The 15,358-nt window shown below is 42.2% G+C and overlaps 1 pseudogene; it reads left to right on the top strand.

Annotated features, from left to right (window-relative positions):
- Positions 1 to 8,391: 8,391 nt before the first annotated feature.
- Positions 8,392 to 15,358, top strand: part of LOC102843211 — a 65,725-nt pseudogene continuing 58,758 nt past the window's right edge.

The following is a 15,358-nucleotide window of genomic DNA, read 5'->3' as shown; positions in this document are numbered from 1 at the left end:
CTTGGCAGCAGGGAGGGCTCATGTTAAGTGCCCATGGACCGTGGTGTGCATAGGGCCTTTGCGAAGCTGGGTGGCTCTGGCACTGCCTCTCCACCCCCCCCCCCCCAGTGGCGGTGGGAGAACCCTTGTAACCTCTTTAACATGCTAAAGAGCAATGCTAAGGTGTACCCTGTTGTTGTTGTTATGTGCTGTGGAGTCGACAACAACTCAAAGTGACCCTGTGCACCATAGCTCTGAACTCTGCTTTATCCTCAGCCAATCTCACCGTCTCTGACACACTTACTAACCCAGTTATTGCATCAATCCATCTCATCTGGGTTTTCCTCTCCTGCACTGTTCATCAACCCTTCCAAGCATAATATTCTTCTCCAAAGACTGGTCCCTCTTGGCTACATGCTCAAAGTAAGTGAAATGGAGTTTCAAAATCTTTGCCTCCAAGGAGCAGCTTGGTTTCACCTTCTCCAAGACAGATAGGTTAGTTCTCTTGGCAGTCCATGCACTCTTCTCCAGCACCACAGTTCAAAGGCATCAATCCTTCATCTGTCATCCTTGGTCATTGTCCAGCTCTCTGATGCATAGCAAGTAATTGTGAAGACCATGGCCTGGATTAGGTGCACCTTGGTCTCTAGACTGACATTCTTGCTCTTTAGCACTCTGGAGAGGTCCCTGACAGCAGATTTTCCTAAGGGTGTACCTGATGCAAGCCATGATATTTTCAATTGCTCCCTATACATTTCAAAGTTGGACAAAGAATTAGGAAGACCAAAGAAGAACTCATGCCTTTGAATTATAGTGTTGGTGAAGAGTAGTGAATATCCCATGGGCTGTCAAAAGAACAAACAAATTTGTCTTGGAGGAAGTACAACTAAATTATTCCTTAGTGGCAAAGATGGTGAAACTTTATCTCTCATACTTTGGGTAAGTTCAGAAGGGGCTAATCTTTGGAGAAGCAACATTTTGGGGATGTAGAGCGTCAGCCAAAGAGAGAAAGACCCACAATGAGACAGATTGGCACAGTTACTGTAACAATGGACTCGAACATATCAGACATTGTGTGAAGATAGCAGAGGAGAGGAGATCTTCAGATCTCTTATTAGATCTGTTATTATTAATAGGTAGACACCTAACTGCAAGCACGAAATGAGGCACTCTGTGTATCGCTTATCTCTTTCTCTCTCACTGCCACAAAGTCAGAATCAACTCATAGTTGACCCTCCACTGGCTTTCCACTGAGTTTGTATAAATTGCACAGGAGGAGATTGCCTGTCTTTATCCCTCAGAGGCTCTGCTGGCTTTGAACCCCCAGAAAGGTCTAACCTTTGGATTAACAGCACAACTCCTACAGACTAAGTGAGGATGCAAAATTATATACTCCTACAGACAGCAATTTAGCACTTTCAATTAACAAGCTCTGGTGGTCTAGCAGCAAGAAGCTCCACTCCAGTCTCAAAGGCGTGCAGCTCCAGGCCACCAGCTGCTCCATGTAAGAAGGATAGGCAGTCTCCTCCCATGTCATGAACTGCCTCTGAAAACTCACCAGAGGGTCAGCTATGGGTCGGTTCCAACTCAATGGTACACAACAACAACAACTATTAACATTACTAATAAATGCATTTGCTCCTTGACATAGCAATGCCATTTTCAGAGTTTTCCCTGCAAATATATGTGTATACATGGAAAGACTATAGATATCTCTTTTCCATGTATGCAAATACATACATGCATATACATACATACAGATATATATATCTCCTGTTTGTAATTGAATGGAAATAACCCAAATGCCTAACTATATAGGATTAATTAGATATTAGATATTATAGACCACCCACATTGTGATATATCAAGAACTCCCTATGTATTGATAGGGAAAGGTCTCCAGTATATTCTGTTACATTTTTTAAAAAAGCAACAAGGTACATCATATTGCATATAGTATGCTCCCTTCTGTGCAGGAATTCAAGAAGAGGATGACAAAAATACATACTGGCATTTACTTGTATTTTCAGAAAGGAGCATTGTAACTAAAAGCAGTGAGCTATGGGTAGGAGAAGCCAAAAAACGGGGGGATGGTGACACAGATAGGAGACTTCTCAATGCATGCCATTTCGTACTGCTTTGATTTTTTTAACTATGTGAAAGTCTTACCTATTTTTTAAAAACAGGCAATTTAAGAACATAAAATGGTGAAGACCCCTTGACGTTGACACAGAAAATTTTCAAAACAGGTAAAGAGAATTCATTTAAGAATACAAAATGGCATAAAGCCCTTTCTGTTGACACAGAAAGATTTTCAAAATAGGTTTAGTACATAAAGTAGGTCATAGGAATATATGGAGAGAATAATCTCAATTTTTTTTCTTAAATCATATCTATAGGAAAAAAATGAGAACCATATTCCTGTATGTATTGAGAAACAGGAAATTCTAGAAAGATTTACTCTGAAATATTAATAGAGGTACTCTCTGGTTGCTGGGATTTAGGGTTATTTAAATTTTAATTATTTGTCTTTTTCCCTCTATTTTCTAACTTTTTTGTCTTTTCTAATTTTGTACAATGTCTATGTTTTATTTGGATAATTAAAAAATAAAGAGGAGGAAACATAGCTCGAATAAGTCTCAAGGTGAAATAATAACCTGAGAAAGATAATTGAAACATGAAAATGAACTTAATATCTTTAATATTTAAAGAACTCTTACAAAAGAAAAATGAAAATGCTCTAGGAAAACACCAGATGAACAACCGGATACAAACATGCCTGCATCTTATGCTGAGGATTTGAAGCACTTACCAATGGAGATCAAAGAGCCCACCCTTTAGTATATGTATTGGAAGATGGTAGTTGTTCTTCCAACATCAGAGCCCTCATTCTTTTCTGAGATGTGATTTTACTTCTCCCAAAGTTTTAACCTAAAGAAAATTACAATCCTTAAAATCATACCAATAAGCAACATCATGATAAAGGGAAGGGAGGTTGACGTCAAGAATTCTGTTTTACTTGTGCCCACCGTCAATGCTCACGGAAGCTGCAGTCAAGAAAGCACATGCAAGAAAGCAAAACTGCTGCGAAAGCTCTCTCCTAAGTGTTAAAAAGCAGAAGATCACAAAAGCAAAGACTAGGGTGCTCCTGACCCATGCTGTGCTCTTTTTAATTGCTTCATATATACAATTAATAAGGAAGGAGAAGAAGAAGTGATGTATATGAATTATAGTGTCAGCAAAGAACCAATTCAATATGCCATGGACTACCAGAAGAATTAACAAATTTGTCTTATAGGAAGTTAAACCTGAATTCTTTTTGAAGACAAGGACGGTGAGATGTTGGTTTACATTCTTTGAGCTTCTTAGTCATCAGAAGGGGCCAGAGCTTCGAAGACACAATGCTTGGTAAAGAAGAGCAATGACAAAAAAGAAGACTTTCCCATGTGTTGACATGTGTTCCCCTTAAAATGTGTGTTATCTTGACTAGACCATACTTTGTGTAATGTAATTATCCTATGTGCCATAAATCCTAACTGCTATGATGTTAACGAGGCAGGATTATAAGCAGTTATGCAATAATGTAGTCATCCCTCATGATGTGATTGATCTAAGATGTAATCAATCAGTTAGTCCTAAGGGCATCAGAGTGAAATGCAATATCCTTAATTAGGTCACAGCCGTTATCTGATAAAGCATTTCTCTGAGATGTGGCCTGCATTATCTTTTATCTTAGAGGAGAGAGGTAAGAAGAAAGGGATTCAGGAGAGACCTCAGTGTCACCAAGAGCGAAGACCAGGTATTGTTGAGTACTTTTGAGTCAGAACCGACACAGAGCTGACCCTCCAGCCCAAGCAGTTGATCACGTGGGAGAAGATTGCCCACCCTTCTCTCCCAGAGCAGCTGGTGGATTAGAACTATATGCCTTCAGGATTGCAGTGCTGTTTCTTACCACTAGACCACCACAGCTCCCTTGAAAACCAGGAGTGGAGCACATTCTTCAAACCTGGGCTCTGTACTAGGAATCTCTTCAATACAGGGGAAGGCCCAAGGATATGTATATCTCCAAAGACCACTGGACCTACAGATGCTGAAGGAAATCAGGATCCTCTTCCAAAACTGACAGAAAGCCTTCTCCTAGAGCTGGCACCCTGTACTTGCACTTTTAGCCTTCTAAACCATAAGAGGATAAATTTTTGTTTATTAATGTCATTCACCTGTTGGATCTATTAAAGCAACACTGGATAGCAAAAATGACCCTCAATGAGATGGACTGACCCAGTGATTGCAATAATAGGTTCAAGCATAACAATGATTGTGAAGATGGCATAGGGCCAAACAGTGTTTCATTCTCTTTTGCCCAAGGTCACTAAGGGTCATAGCCAATTCAGTGGCAATTAACTACTGCCCTTATGCAATGTATTATTTGAAACCAATAAAATAGTAATATTGAATGCTGTACAATGACAGGAAAAATAATCATGGCAGGGGAAAGCATGCTAGCAAATAGTGTCATTATATTAAAAATTGATCTGTATTAGACTTAAACTATGTTATACTTAACATAAATACATGAAAAGAATACCATCTGTACGAATAAGCACTGAAAAATGGACATGGTATTTGGATGATAGGATTACAGGTATTTATGAGATTTGTTTTGTATTTACTTGTATTTTCTGCAATGATGTGGTTATAAAATAAAAGACAATAAAATATTACCTTGTGAATGATTTAGCCATAAATTCATCATGTCTTATCTAATAATGAGCAACCAAAAAGAAACTAAACATATAGCACAAGGCAATAAAGACAATGTATGAGTTTTAGGCGATTTTCAACACAAATAACTAATTGTCTTTTAGAAAAATATTTATTAGTGTGCAAAGAGATCCAGGGGATAGGAAAAAAAATACATATATAAAATAGTGTGCACAAGATGACTCTTATTTTAAGTGAAAGCGTGCTTAAAAAATTTCTAGGAGGAAATCTCAAAGTGTGAACTCTAGTTATTCCTGGGGGACTGTTTTGTTTCTTTTTGATGGTCAGAATTTTCTAAATTCTCTATACTAAACAATCCCTTCTAACTTGAGAGAAATAAAGCACTAAGGGTTTTCTTTTTAATGCTTTTTAAAATAAACAAAACCAAACTCCTAAGCTTCAAGAGACAAAGTCGAAACAATCTTGGGAGAATAAAGTGCTACCCCTGGCCCCAATTCAAATGGAGCTATAAAGTATAGTCCCTAAGTAGGTCAGTGGTTAACATACTCAGCTGTTAGCCACTGAGTTAGAAGTTCAAATTTACCCAGACAGAACTTAAGAGGTCCAACACTCTACTTTTTTTAAAAAAAAAAATCAGCCATTGAAAACCTTGCAGAGCACAGATCTAGGCCACCAAGAGCTGGCATTTAAGCAACTGGTTGTATGAATTATGAATTCTGGGTAACTGAAGAGGATTATTTCCATCTACTGATGACAGAAGCAAAACCCAGCCTTACTCAACTGAGATGCCTTATTCCCACCTTCATATCCTCAAATCACCCTGTACCACAAGACCACCAAGCTGGGTACCATGTAACAGTCTATTAGTATGTGAAGGCAGGACATTGCCACAGACAGCTCTTCCTGAGCATCATGGGTCCAGGCAGGTAACTGAATAGGTCTGTTGAGCCAGGAGGTCGCTGACACATGATGTGGTTCAAAGGGCGAGGCTCCTCTCTAATGTCTCCATTTCTTGGCCTGGCTCCTCCTCTGGCTTCTGCTTCAGCTTCCTCATCCTGTTGCTGAGCCCCTCAATGAGAAGGAAAGGCTGGGGGGGGATATGGGGGGCGTGGAGGAGAGGCAGCTTTCTGTGTGGAGGGTGGGTTCTGAGGCACAAAGTATACTTGATGGTTTATAAAGCAGATCCCCCAAAATACCCCTGTCCCCCCTCAACTCCAAAAACAAACACCCAAAGAGTTGTCATGAGCTTGACTCCCATGCATGGAAATCCCCTATGTGTCAAGAGTAGAACTGTACTCTGTGGGGTTTTCAATGACTCATTTTTCAGAGGTAGATTGCCAGCCCTTCCTTCCTAGGTACCTCTGGATGGACTCAGTTTCCTGTTTGCAGTTGAGTGTGATGTTCATACCACACAAAGACTTCTTTCTTATTGTCTCTTGAGAGTTTTGTTTTTTTTCAACAGCCTCCTAACGGATTTCCCTATCCAAGCCCTCCCTGTCACTCTTCTGGAAATGCAGCTAATTATTTTATTTCTGGGATCAAAATATTTTATCCAGAAGTCAGTATTCTTCAAGCCTTCCTGATGAAGTGCCCCAACAGCAGACGAAAGAAATGCCTGCCTTAACTTCCCCTGAGGGACTGCCTAGCCTGAAGCTCCCGCCAGCAAGCCCAATTTCTCTTTGAAGTCTTTATTTTCTCTTAAAAATTGATGAGAATTTTGCATTCTGCTCCATGATATATCTGGAATTCCTTTAATATGAAGATGCTGAAAATTATTCACCTCCAGGAAAACTGATGCTCCTGAAAGAAATGATGTGTTCATCTGGAGGCGTCAGTATCCTCCCTGGAGGAGGCCCAACAGGATCAGGTCCAAACTCCTGACAGGCAAAGCTTTGAACAACTTGGCCCTCACAAACCTTTCTGTGTGTTGTCTCTCACTGCTCCTTTGCACCCACTCCAGTCTCTGGCCACTGACTCGTGTCTTTTTCCAATGTGCCAGGTTTCCCCAGAGCTTGTATCAATTGCTTATGCTTTTCCCTCCTGCCAGAGCCCATTCTCTCCTTGTTTACAGGCCACCTCCCTAAAGGATTCAAAGGGGCATCAAATACCACCTTCCACATAAAACCTTCTCTGACTGCTCATGATAGGATACCAGAGTGCATATGGTGCAGGGAGAACACCCTACACTTTGGAATCAGGAGGTTGTTGTTGATATTCTGACTTCAATTGTTGCCATTGAGAAAGTTACCTAATTTCTCTCGGGTCTCATTTGTAAGGAAGGTGAGGATTAATTATGCTTCCTTCAGAGGGCTGCTGTAAGGAATAAATAAGGTCCAGGCAACAGAGTGGTGGTTAGCACAGGACTATTCATTGCTCCTTTCCTTTCTTCCCAACTCCCACACCGTTGTTGTTATTTGTATTAAGTTGTTGTTAAGTGAATTCCAACTAGTGCGAACCTAATGTGTGTTGAAGTAGTAGAACTCTCAGTGGAGTTTACCAGACTGTGGCCTTTTGCAAAAAGATCACCAGGCCTTCTTCCAAGTGAACTCTAAGTGTGTTTAAATGGCCACCTTTTCAGCAAGCAGTTAAGTGCCTAATGGCTGCACTTCGAAAATTCCAAGGCAATTTATTGATACTATTTATGCGAATTGGGAGCTCTGGTGCCTAAGTGGGTAAGGAGTTGCACTGCCAACTCAAAGGTAAGAGGTTTGAATCCACCAGCTGCTCTTGGGCAGAGAGATGGTCAATCACTGCTGGTGCAATTTACGGCCTCTGAAAACCTGCTGGAGGGTCAGTCACCAGGTGGTTCTCCACACAACAACAATTAATATAAAGAGCACACGTTACAAAAATCATCATTTTCTTAATGACCTTTAAAAATTTAGTGATTCTCAATGTCCTTACACCTCATGCTTGCTCCCCAGGATTTTTTGTCTCAAAGATTTTAGTCTTTAAATGGAATACTTAAAAAGAAAAAGAAAAAAAATAGCCGTGTTTTCCAAGTTCTCTATCCTATTAAGCTCTCTGAAACGGTGCCGCGGGTTCCCAGCCTTTCCTCTTGTCTAACTCAAGGGACTTGCAAGTGGGAGCCACCCACCGCGACGATAAACACCTCGAGCCCAGAGCTCCCTCTCCACCTCACCACCCCCCCACCCCCGCCCCGCAGCACCTTACTCAGCGCCTCGCTCCGAACACACCCAGTAACTGCTTGTGGCATAAACAAAAAGTTTCACACAGATGACAGAGGGGAAAGCACTCCCCAAATTAGCCTGTCGGTGTGTAGAAAGAGGTCATTGTTAGCCAGGCCGGGCTGGAACTGAGCCTACTCCCTCCCCCCACATCCCGGAGCAGCACCCCCAATTGCACCAGCTGGCCTCCAATTCCTCTGTGTGAGCCGATTAAAAAGCGCCCTCTCTTCAGTGTCTGGAAACTCCTGCGAAGAAAGTTTGCTGCCCAAAGTTGGCTTTTGACTAGAGTCTTAATAAGAGGCCTCAGCAGGCTGGGGCGAGAGAGACAATGTCACTTAGAGGAGCAGCTTGAAGCGGCAGTTAGGAGAAGAATTATTTTAATGAATACATTTCCTTTCAATTGTATGGGAATATCAAGATCCCATTAGAATGGGGAAGCAATTAGAACTAATAAAGATGAATGCGCAGCGCTCCGTGCGTGCAGAATAACAAGCAGCCAACAATGGGGCTCCGGAGAGCGCGCTCTAATCCAAATGAACCAGCGGCCTTCGGAGGGAAGCGGCTCCTTCAGCTGCTCAAAGCCCCTGTGTGCGCGCATTCTGATCACGGTGCCCGGGAGGGGCGCAGGCCCGGAGTCCCCTCGATGGGCTGTTGGCAGCCCCTTGGCGACAACCATTCAGACCAGGGGGCTGGCTCCAGGCCAGCCTCGCGCCTGCCCCTCGTACTGGGCCTCATTGTGTCCAGGTGGCGAATGCCTTCTCGCCAACTCTCCTTCGAGGTTTGGAGAGGGGGTGGGACAGTGGAGGAGCGAGAGAGGGGCGAATGAGTTGTGGAGTTGGGGGGGGGGTGTTGCTGCTGGGACTCAGCCCCCTTGCAACTCTCCTCTCGCCCGCCCGCCAGCCAGCGTCTGCCCCTCCACTGGGTTCGGTGTTAGGTTACAGACACTGGTGAGTCACCGGCAGCCCAACACAGAAGTACACTGTTGCTTACACAATTGCTCTTCAAACGGTAACAAACAATTTTCATTACCCAAGTCAGCTCGAATCATTCGCCTGGCCATCCCGCCACGCAAATGGGACCCAAGGCCTCCGTGGTGACAAAACTGGGCTCCCATTTTGTCTCCCAGCCCAAGGACACAAGACAAAGCCCGTCCTCTCTGATCCCTGCTTTTTGCGGGATCAGCTACACGGCTGTCAAGAGAAATAGGGAAGACAGTGGCACCCGTGCAGTTTGGGGTCCGCTCAGATGGATGGGGTGAGATGCCACTTCGCACCTGCCTGAAGAAGGCACTCAAGAGTTTGGAGGACTCTGTTGCCAAGTTTAGAAGGAATCCCGCAAGATAACGCTGGCTCCTCACCAAAGCGCTGCTGGCCTCAGATGGAGTGTCAGTACTTGACATTTCTTTATTTAATCTTTTTTGGCCAGACGGTTTCTTCAACAAGGAATGTGTAAGCTCATTCCAAAATGTCTGCGTGAGAGGCCAGTCACACTCATTACTGGAATTTTTTTACCACTTCTCTTTAAAGAAGGCCTGTAACATTTTATACAGTATTTGTTTCTTAATGGCAGAACAGTTCAGAAGCACGCTGACATTTATAATCTTACTTGAACCTCAAAATAACCCTATGGGGACCACAAAGCTAGAGTCTTCAGACCTGAGGATGAGGGAACAGAGACCTTAGGAGGTCAAGTGTCCCGTATGGGGTTGTGGAGGAGTGCAGGGGGAGGGCTCACCAGAACTGGGCTCTTTGATCTGGCTCAATTGGTCCCACTATAAAGTGTTTTTTACACATCTGCAGAGTTGTGGACATTTCCTGGATAATTCATCCTATGAGTCTGCTTTGCTTTATCCTTGTCCACATACCAACCTGTACTAAGCACTGTGGACTTTCAAAGACCCTGCAAAGGAACCTCCCTGAGAAAGTTTCAATCAATCATCAAAGTATTTGCTTTGCCACCCTCCAACTAAGGAGATCTATCCATGACATCTCTTAGAAGTGTGGATATCTAAAGCTGATTTAAAAGCTAGACTGTCCAATATATTCCATGCACAATCACTACTTGAAAAATAATCATCTAGGTCCCTCCTCCTATCAACGTAAGGACACTGATAGCATAGTGGGCCCGAGTTTGCTGCTGACCAAGAAGTTGCCTGTTCAAATCCACCAGCTACTCCAAGGGAGAAAGATATAGCCAAGAACTTGCAGAAAGATTACAGCTTTGGAAACCCTGAGGGGCAATTCTACTGTGTCCGACAAGGTCACTACGAGGCAGGATCACCCTGGTGGCAAGGAATATCTTGGGGTTTGTTTGGGTTTTTTGTGCTTTTTTGTGTTGGTTTTTTTTTTTTTTAGTTGGTTCTTTGGGTTAATATGAACATGATAGCATTTAGTGTCTGGAAAATGGTACAGCAAAGTCCATTCACATTTCAAACTCTTCAATACATCTCACATCTGAAGATCTGTTCATTCATTTATTTTCCCTACGCATAGATACAAAATGGTTGATATTAACAGTTTGATAAATTTTGACAAATGTATACCTAACCCAAATAAAAATGTAGAACACTCCCACCACTCCAGAACATTCCCGGAAGTCCCCTTCCAATGAAACTTTCCTTTCTTCAGCCCTATTCCACACTATTCTGTGGGGTAAATGAACCATGTATTCATTTAACTTGTCTTAAATATCCAGTAAATAAAATCATCTTGTGTATACCTATTTTATCTTTCTTCATTTGTTCAACATAATGTCTACATTATTCAGTCATTTTTGTCCTGACAGTAGTTTGTTCCTTTTTTTGATGGAGAATGAAATTCTACCTCTAGTTTATCCCACTTGAATTTAGAAACCAACTCAAGAATAGATTTGATTCATTGAACAGAGCAATAATAAGTGAAGGCCAGAAAAGCTGGGGAATGACATCAAGAATATCAAACATGAAGAAAGCAGGAGGCCATTAAAAAACAGGGAAGAAAAAATAGACCAACACAGATGCCAGAGGAGACTCTAAAACTTGCTCTTGAAGGTAGACAAGTGAAAACAAAACAAAGAAACAAGAAAGTTGAACAGGAGTTTTGAAAGGGTAGAGAGAAGACAAAATATAACAAAATGTGCAAAGACCTGGAGTTTGAAAACCAAAAGAGAAGAACAGGCTCAGCATTTTTTTTTTTAGCTGAAAGAAGTAAGGAAAAAACTTCCAGTCTCAAATTGCAATATGGAAGGATTTCACAGAGTTACTGAACAACAACAAAAAATGGCCAACATTGGACTAGTTCAGGATCAAGGGCCATTTCATATGATCAAGCAACAATGATACAGAGGAAGAAGTAAGTATAAGCTACACTGAAGATACTGGGGGCAAAAAGGGTTCCAGAAACTGACAGAATACAAATTAAGGTGTTTTAACAAACAGATGCAGCCCTACGTGTGCTCATGAAATTTGGAAGAGAGCTTCCGGGTCAACTTACCAGAAAAGATCCACATCTATGCCCATTCCAAAAAACATATGATCCAACAGAATGTGTAAATTATATAGTAGTATCACTAATATCACACAAAAATAAGACCTTACTGAGTATTATTCAAAAGGAACTAGAATGCCATGTGCCCAGGCAGCTGCCAGAAATTCAAGCTCAGTTCAGAAAAGGCAGTATTGGGAGGTCAACTACGGATTAATTCTGACTCAACGGTACACAACAGTTGCTCCACAGAAGAAGAAAGATAGTTCTCCTATCTTCAGGTGGTAAGTTGGTCTCCATGAAGGCGCACAAGCGCTCTCTCTCGCTCTCTCTCTCTCTCTCATTGTACTGAGTTGGAACTGACTTGTGGCTGACCCTCCAGCAGGTTTTCAGAGGCTATAAATCACACTGGAGGAGATTGTTTCTCTCTCTCCCACAGAGTCACTGGTGGATTCAAACCACCAGAGAGGCACCACCTTTTGCCATTCCTTATGGACTAGGCCACCAGAGCTCCCTTCATAAAGATCACAGTTTTTGAAATCCAAAGGGCAATTCTACTTTGTCTTGTAGTAACTATGAGTTGCATTAGACTTGTGGGATAATGTTATTAATTTGGTCTTAAAAACCCATCCATGGGACTGCTGATTTGTGTCTCGCTGGTTTTTAATCTGTGTGTCTCAGAACACTCATTGGAAAAGTTTAAAGTGAGGGAGCCATTTTGCTGTCTAGCACTGTCCTTTTCAGGGGTGTGGCAGGCTCCTTCTTCAAGAGAAATGGGGAACTAAGCAACCCAGCATGGTGGTCATGAGCCCAGCTTCAGAGGCAACCGGTCTGGTTTCCTGTCTCCCGCTAAGAGAAGGTCTGCTTAGGGCAGGTGATTTGACCTCTCTGTGGCTGTTTTCCCATTTATAAAATAAGGATAATAATAGCTTCCTACCAGGAATTTCTGAGGACTAAATTATATTGTACATAAAATGTTTGGCACAATAGGAACTAATAATAGCCTCCAGTGAGACCATAATAAACATCCTCCTGCTTCATTCACGCACTTAGAGTTTTTGCAAGTCATATTAAAAAACCAAACACACTGCCATTGATTGAAGTGATTCCAACTCATGGGGGACCCTAGAGGACAGAGAAGAACTGCCCCCCTGGGGTTTCCAGTCTGGTTCTTACAGAATCAGACTGCTCTGTCATTCTGCTGTGAAACAGCTGGTGGGCTGAACCCACTGACCTTTGATTAGCAGCCAAATTCTTTAACCACTGTGCCACTAGGGCTCCTTCAAGTCAGATAAGTTTTTTTAAAGTGAAGAGCTCACATTTAGGTCTTGTCATCTGCATATACGTAGAGAAGTTGAACATGACCAGAGTTTTACGTAAATGTTATTTGTTATTGAAAGGGCAGGTTTTCCATCATTTCCTTATTAACAATCATGTATGGAGCATAAAGGAGCCCTTCATGGATGATAGAAGCATTCCCTAGTGCTTAGGTGTTTGACTTTGGATGGAGAAGGTAAGTACAGAAATAATTATTATACAAAACACAATTGGGTAAGCAACAATAATAATTAACTTCTATTAATGCAGTGGTTAAAGAGAGGTCTCTGGAGTCACACTCCACAGGTTCGAAACCCCATTGTGTGTTGTTGGGCAACCTCACCTGCTAAATGGTGAGAATAAGAAAGAGCAGGGCAGCTATGCCGAGACATAAAATACTGGAAGCTGTGATCATTCCTCAAAAAGTAAAAATACAACTATTCCTATGAACCAGCCATCCTACTCCTTGATAGGCACTCAAAAGACCCGAGAGCAGAGACTCAAATAGAAATTTGTTCGCCAGTATCCATCCCAGTGCGAGTCACAGCAGTCAAAAGAGAGAAACAACCTTTCATTGCCCATCAGCAGAGGAATGGGTAAGTAAAACTTGGTGCAGTGGAACCCATACACTGGAGTACAACTCAGCAATTAGGAGAAATGAAGTCTCGATGCATTCAACAGAGGGACGGGGTTCTGCAGGCATGTTGCCATTGTTGTGTACCGTAAAGTAGGAACCTACTCACAGCTGTCCCTGCAGCAGGTTTTTAGAGGCAGTTACTAAACAGGAGGAGTTTGCCCATCTTTCTTACACAGAGCAACTGGTGGCTTCTAATCATGTAATCATGTGCCTTTGGGTTGGCAGTACAACTCCTTACCACTAAGCTGCCACAGCTCCCTACAGAATGATGTGTGCTTTGCTGTCTTAGTGGTAAGGATTTAAGCTGCCAACTCAAAGGTACGTGGTTCAAATCCACAAGCTGCTCCACTGGTGAATCTACAATCTCTTCCTGTCTTTTAACTCAGAAAATCACAGAGAGTTAGCTATCAGTCAGTTCCAACTTGATGGCACTGAACAACCACAAAATGATGGAGCTTGAAAATATTCTAGTGTCTGAATAAAATAGGGCAATCACAAAAGGACAAGTATTATATGACTTCATTTATATAAAAGGCAGAAATTTATTAGTGGTTTCCAGAGGCAATAGAATGGGGGAAGGAGGGATTATTGTTTATGGATTACAAGACAAATTGCATTAGGAAAATCTGCTGTCAGAGTGCTAAAGAGCAATGACATCAGCTTACAGACCAAGGTGCACTTGACCCAGGCCATGGTCTTTGCAATTATCCGTTATGCATCAGAGAGCTGGACAATGACCAAAGAGGATAGAAGAATTGATGCCTTTGAGTTGTGGTGCTGGAGAAGAGTATTGAACATTCCATGGGCTGCCAAAAGAAATAACAAATCTATCCTAGAGAGGGTGAAGCCAAGCTGCTTCTTGGAGGCAAGGATTTTTAGGCTCCACCTCACATTCTTTGGGCTCATTGCCAGAAGGGGCCAGTCCTTGGAAAAGGACATAATGCTTGGAAGGGTAGAAGGTCAGCACAGGAGAGGAAGACCCCAGATGAGATGAACTGACACAATAGCTGAGGTAATGAGGGTAGGTGTGTCAGAGACGGTGAAGTTGAATTGGCCAAAGCTGTAAGATAGACATATTTATAACAATAACAGAGAGAGAGAGAGAGAGAAAGAGAGAGGAGCTACTAAGGATGCATATGTATAAGCAAACATCTCATGGGATGTGGTTCTTCACTTTTGAGGTTTAGGGTCATAGTTTCATGGAACATCCTAGTAATTGGTCTAGTATGTTTACTGCTTCCATTCTGTTCTAGGTTTGTTGTGTAGTGCCGGATCTTAAAAGCTCACATGTGGCCACCCAAAAAACAACATGGGTCTCTATTTATCGGGAGTACAAGAAGGAGAGTTAAGAATAGGAGAAGGAAAGGAGATGTGTGGCTGTTTCCATGAACAACTGCCTCCTTTGCTAGATCAGAAGTGGATGGCGGCTGGCCACCATTGGTGAACATTTTCATCAGATTCTCTAGAAGAAATCTACCCAAAGGGGGAAAGTACAGAATAGAATTTCAAATAGTCATGGACTCCAGGCTTTCTGGAGCTGGGAAGACAGAATGAACCCCTGGAATTAAATCCCTAAGATAGTCTTTCAAGGTGGAACCAGAAGTACCTCCTAGCATCTAGTTCAAATCAAACAATAGTTTAACCCAACTAGAGAAGAAGAATATCTGCCTTGAGCATTTTGCTCTCTAAAACTATCTACATGGGATTAAAGTGACAACAAGAACTTAAAAGATCAGAAAGAAACCTTAAGGAGAAGTGAATTTATGTTAATAGGGAGGAACAATACAGAAAAGATGAGAATAGTTGTAACGACTCTGAGAATGTAATCAATGTCATGGAATTACAATTATAGAAAACTGTTGAAGTGGTTTTTGTTTTGTATATATTTTCAGCAACAATAAAATAATTTTTTAAAAGACATATAAACTACTTAGCATAGTCACAGTACATCAAAAACATGTTAAACGGGGCGGGCTTCCCTCGGCCCTCTGCCAGGGGCAGGCTGCCCTCGGCCCCCGGCTCGGGGTGAGCCGTCGTGGCCCTCTGCCCAGGGC

This window comes from Elephantulus edwardii, unplaced genomic scaffold (assembly GCF_000299155.1).
Source record: "Elephantulus edwardii isolate Elephantulus edwardi_28Jun2011 unplaced genomic scaffold, EleEdw1.0 scaffold00031, whole genome shotgun sequence".
In the NCBI taxonomy this organism is placed as follows: domain Eukaryota; kingdom Metazoa; phylum Chordata; class Mammalia; order Macroscelidea; family Macroscelididae; genus Elephantulus; species Elephantulus edwardii.
Note: the sequence above shows the minus strand (reverse complement) of the source record. Positions and strands in the feature narration are given on the sequence as shown.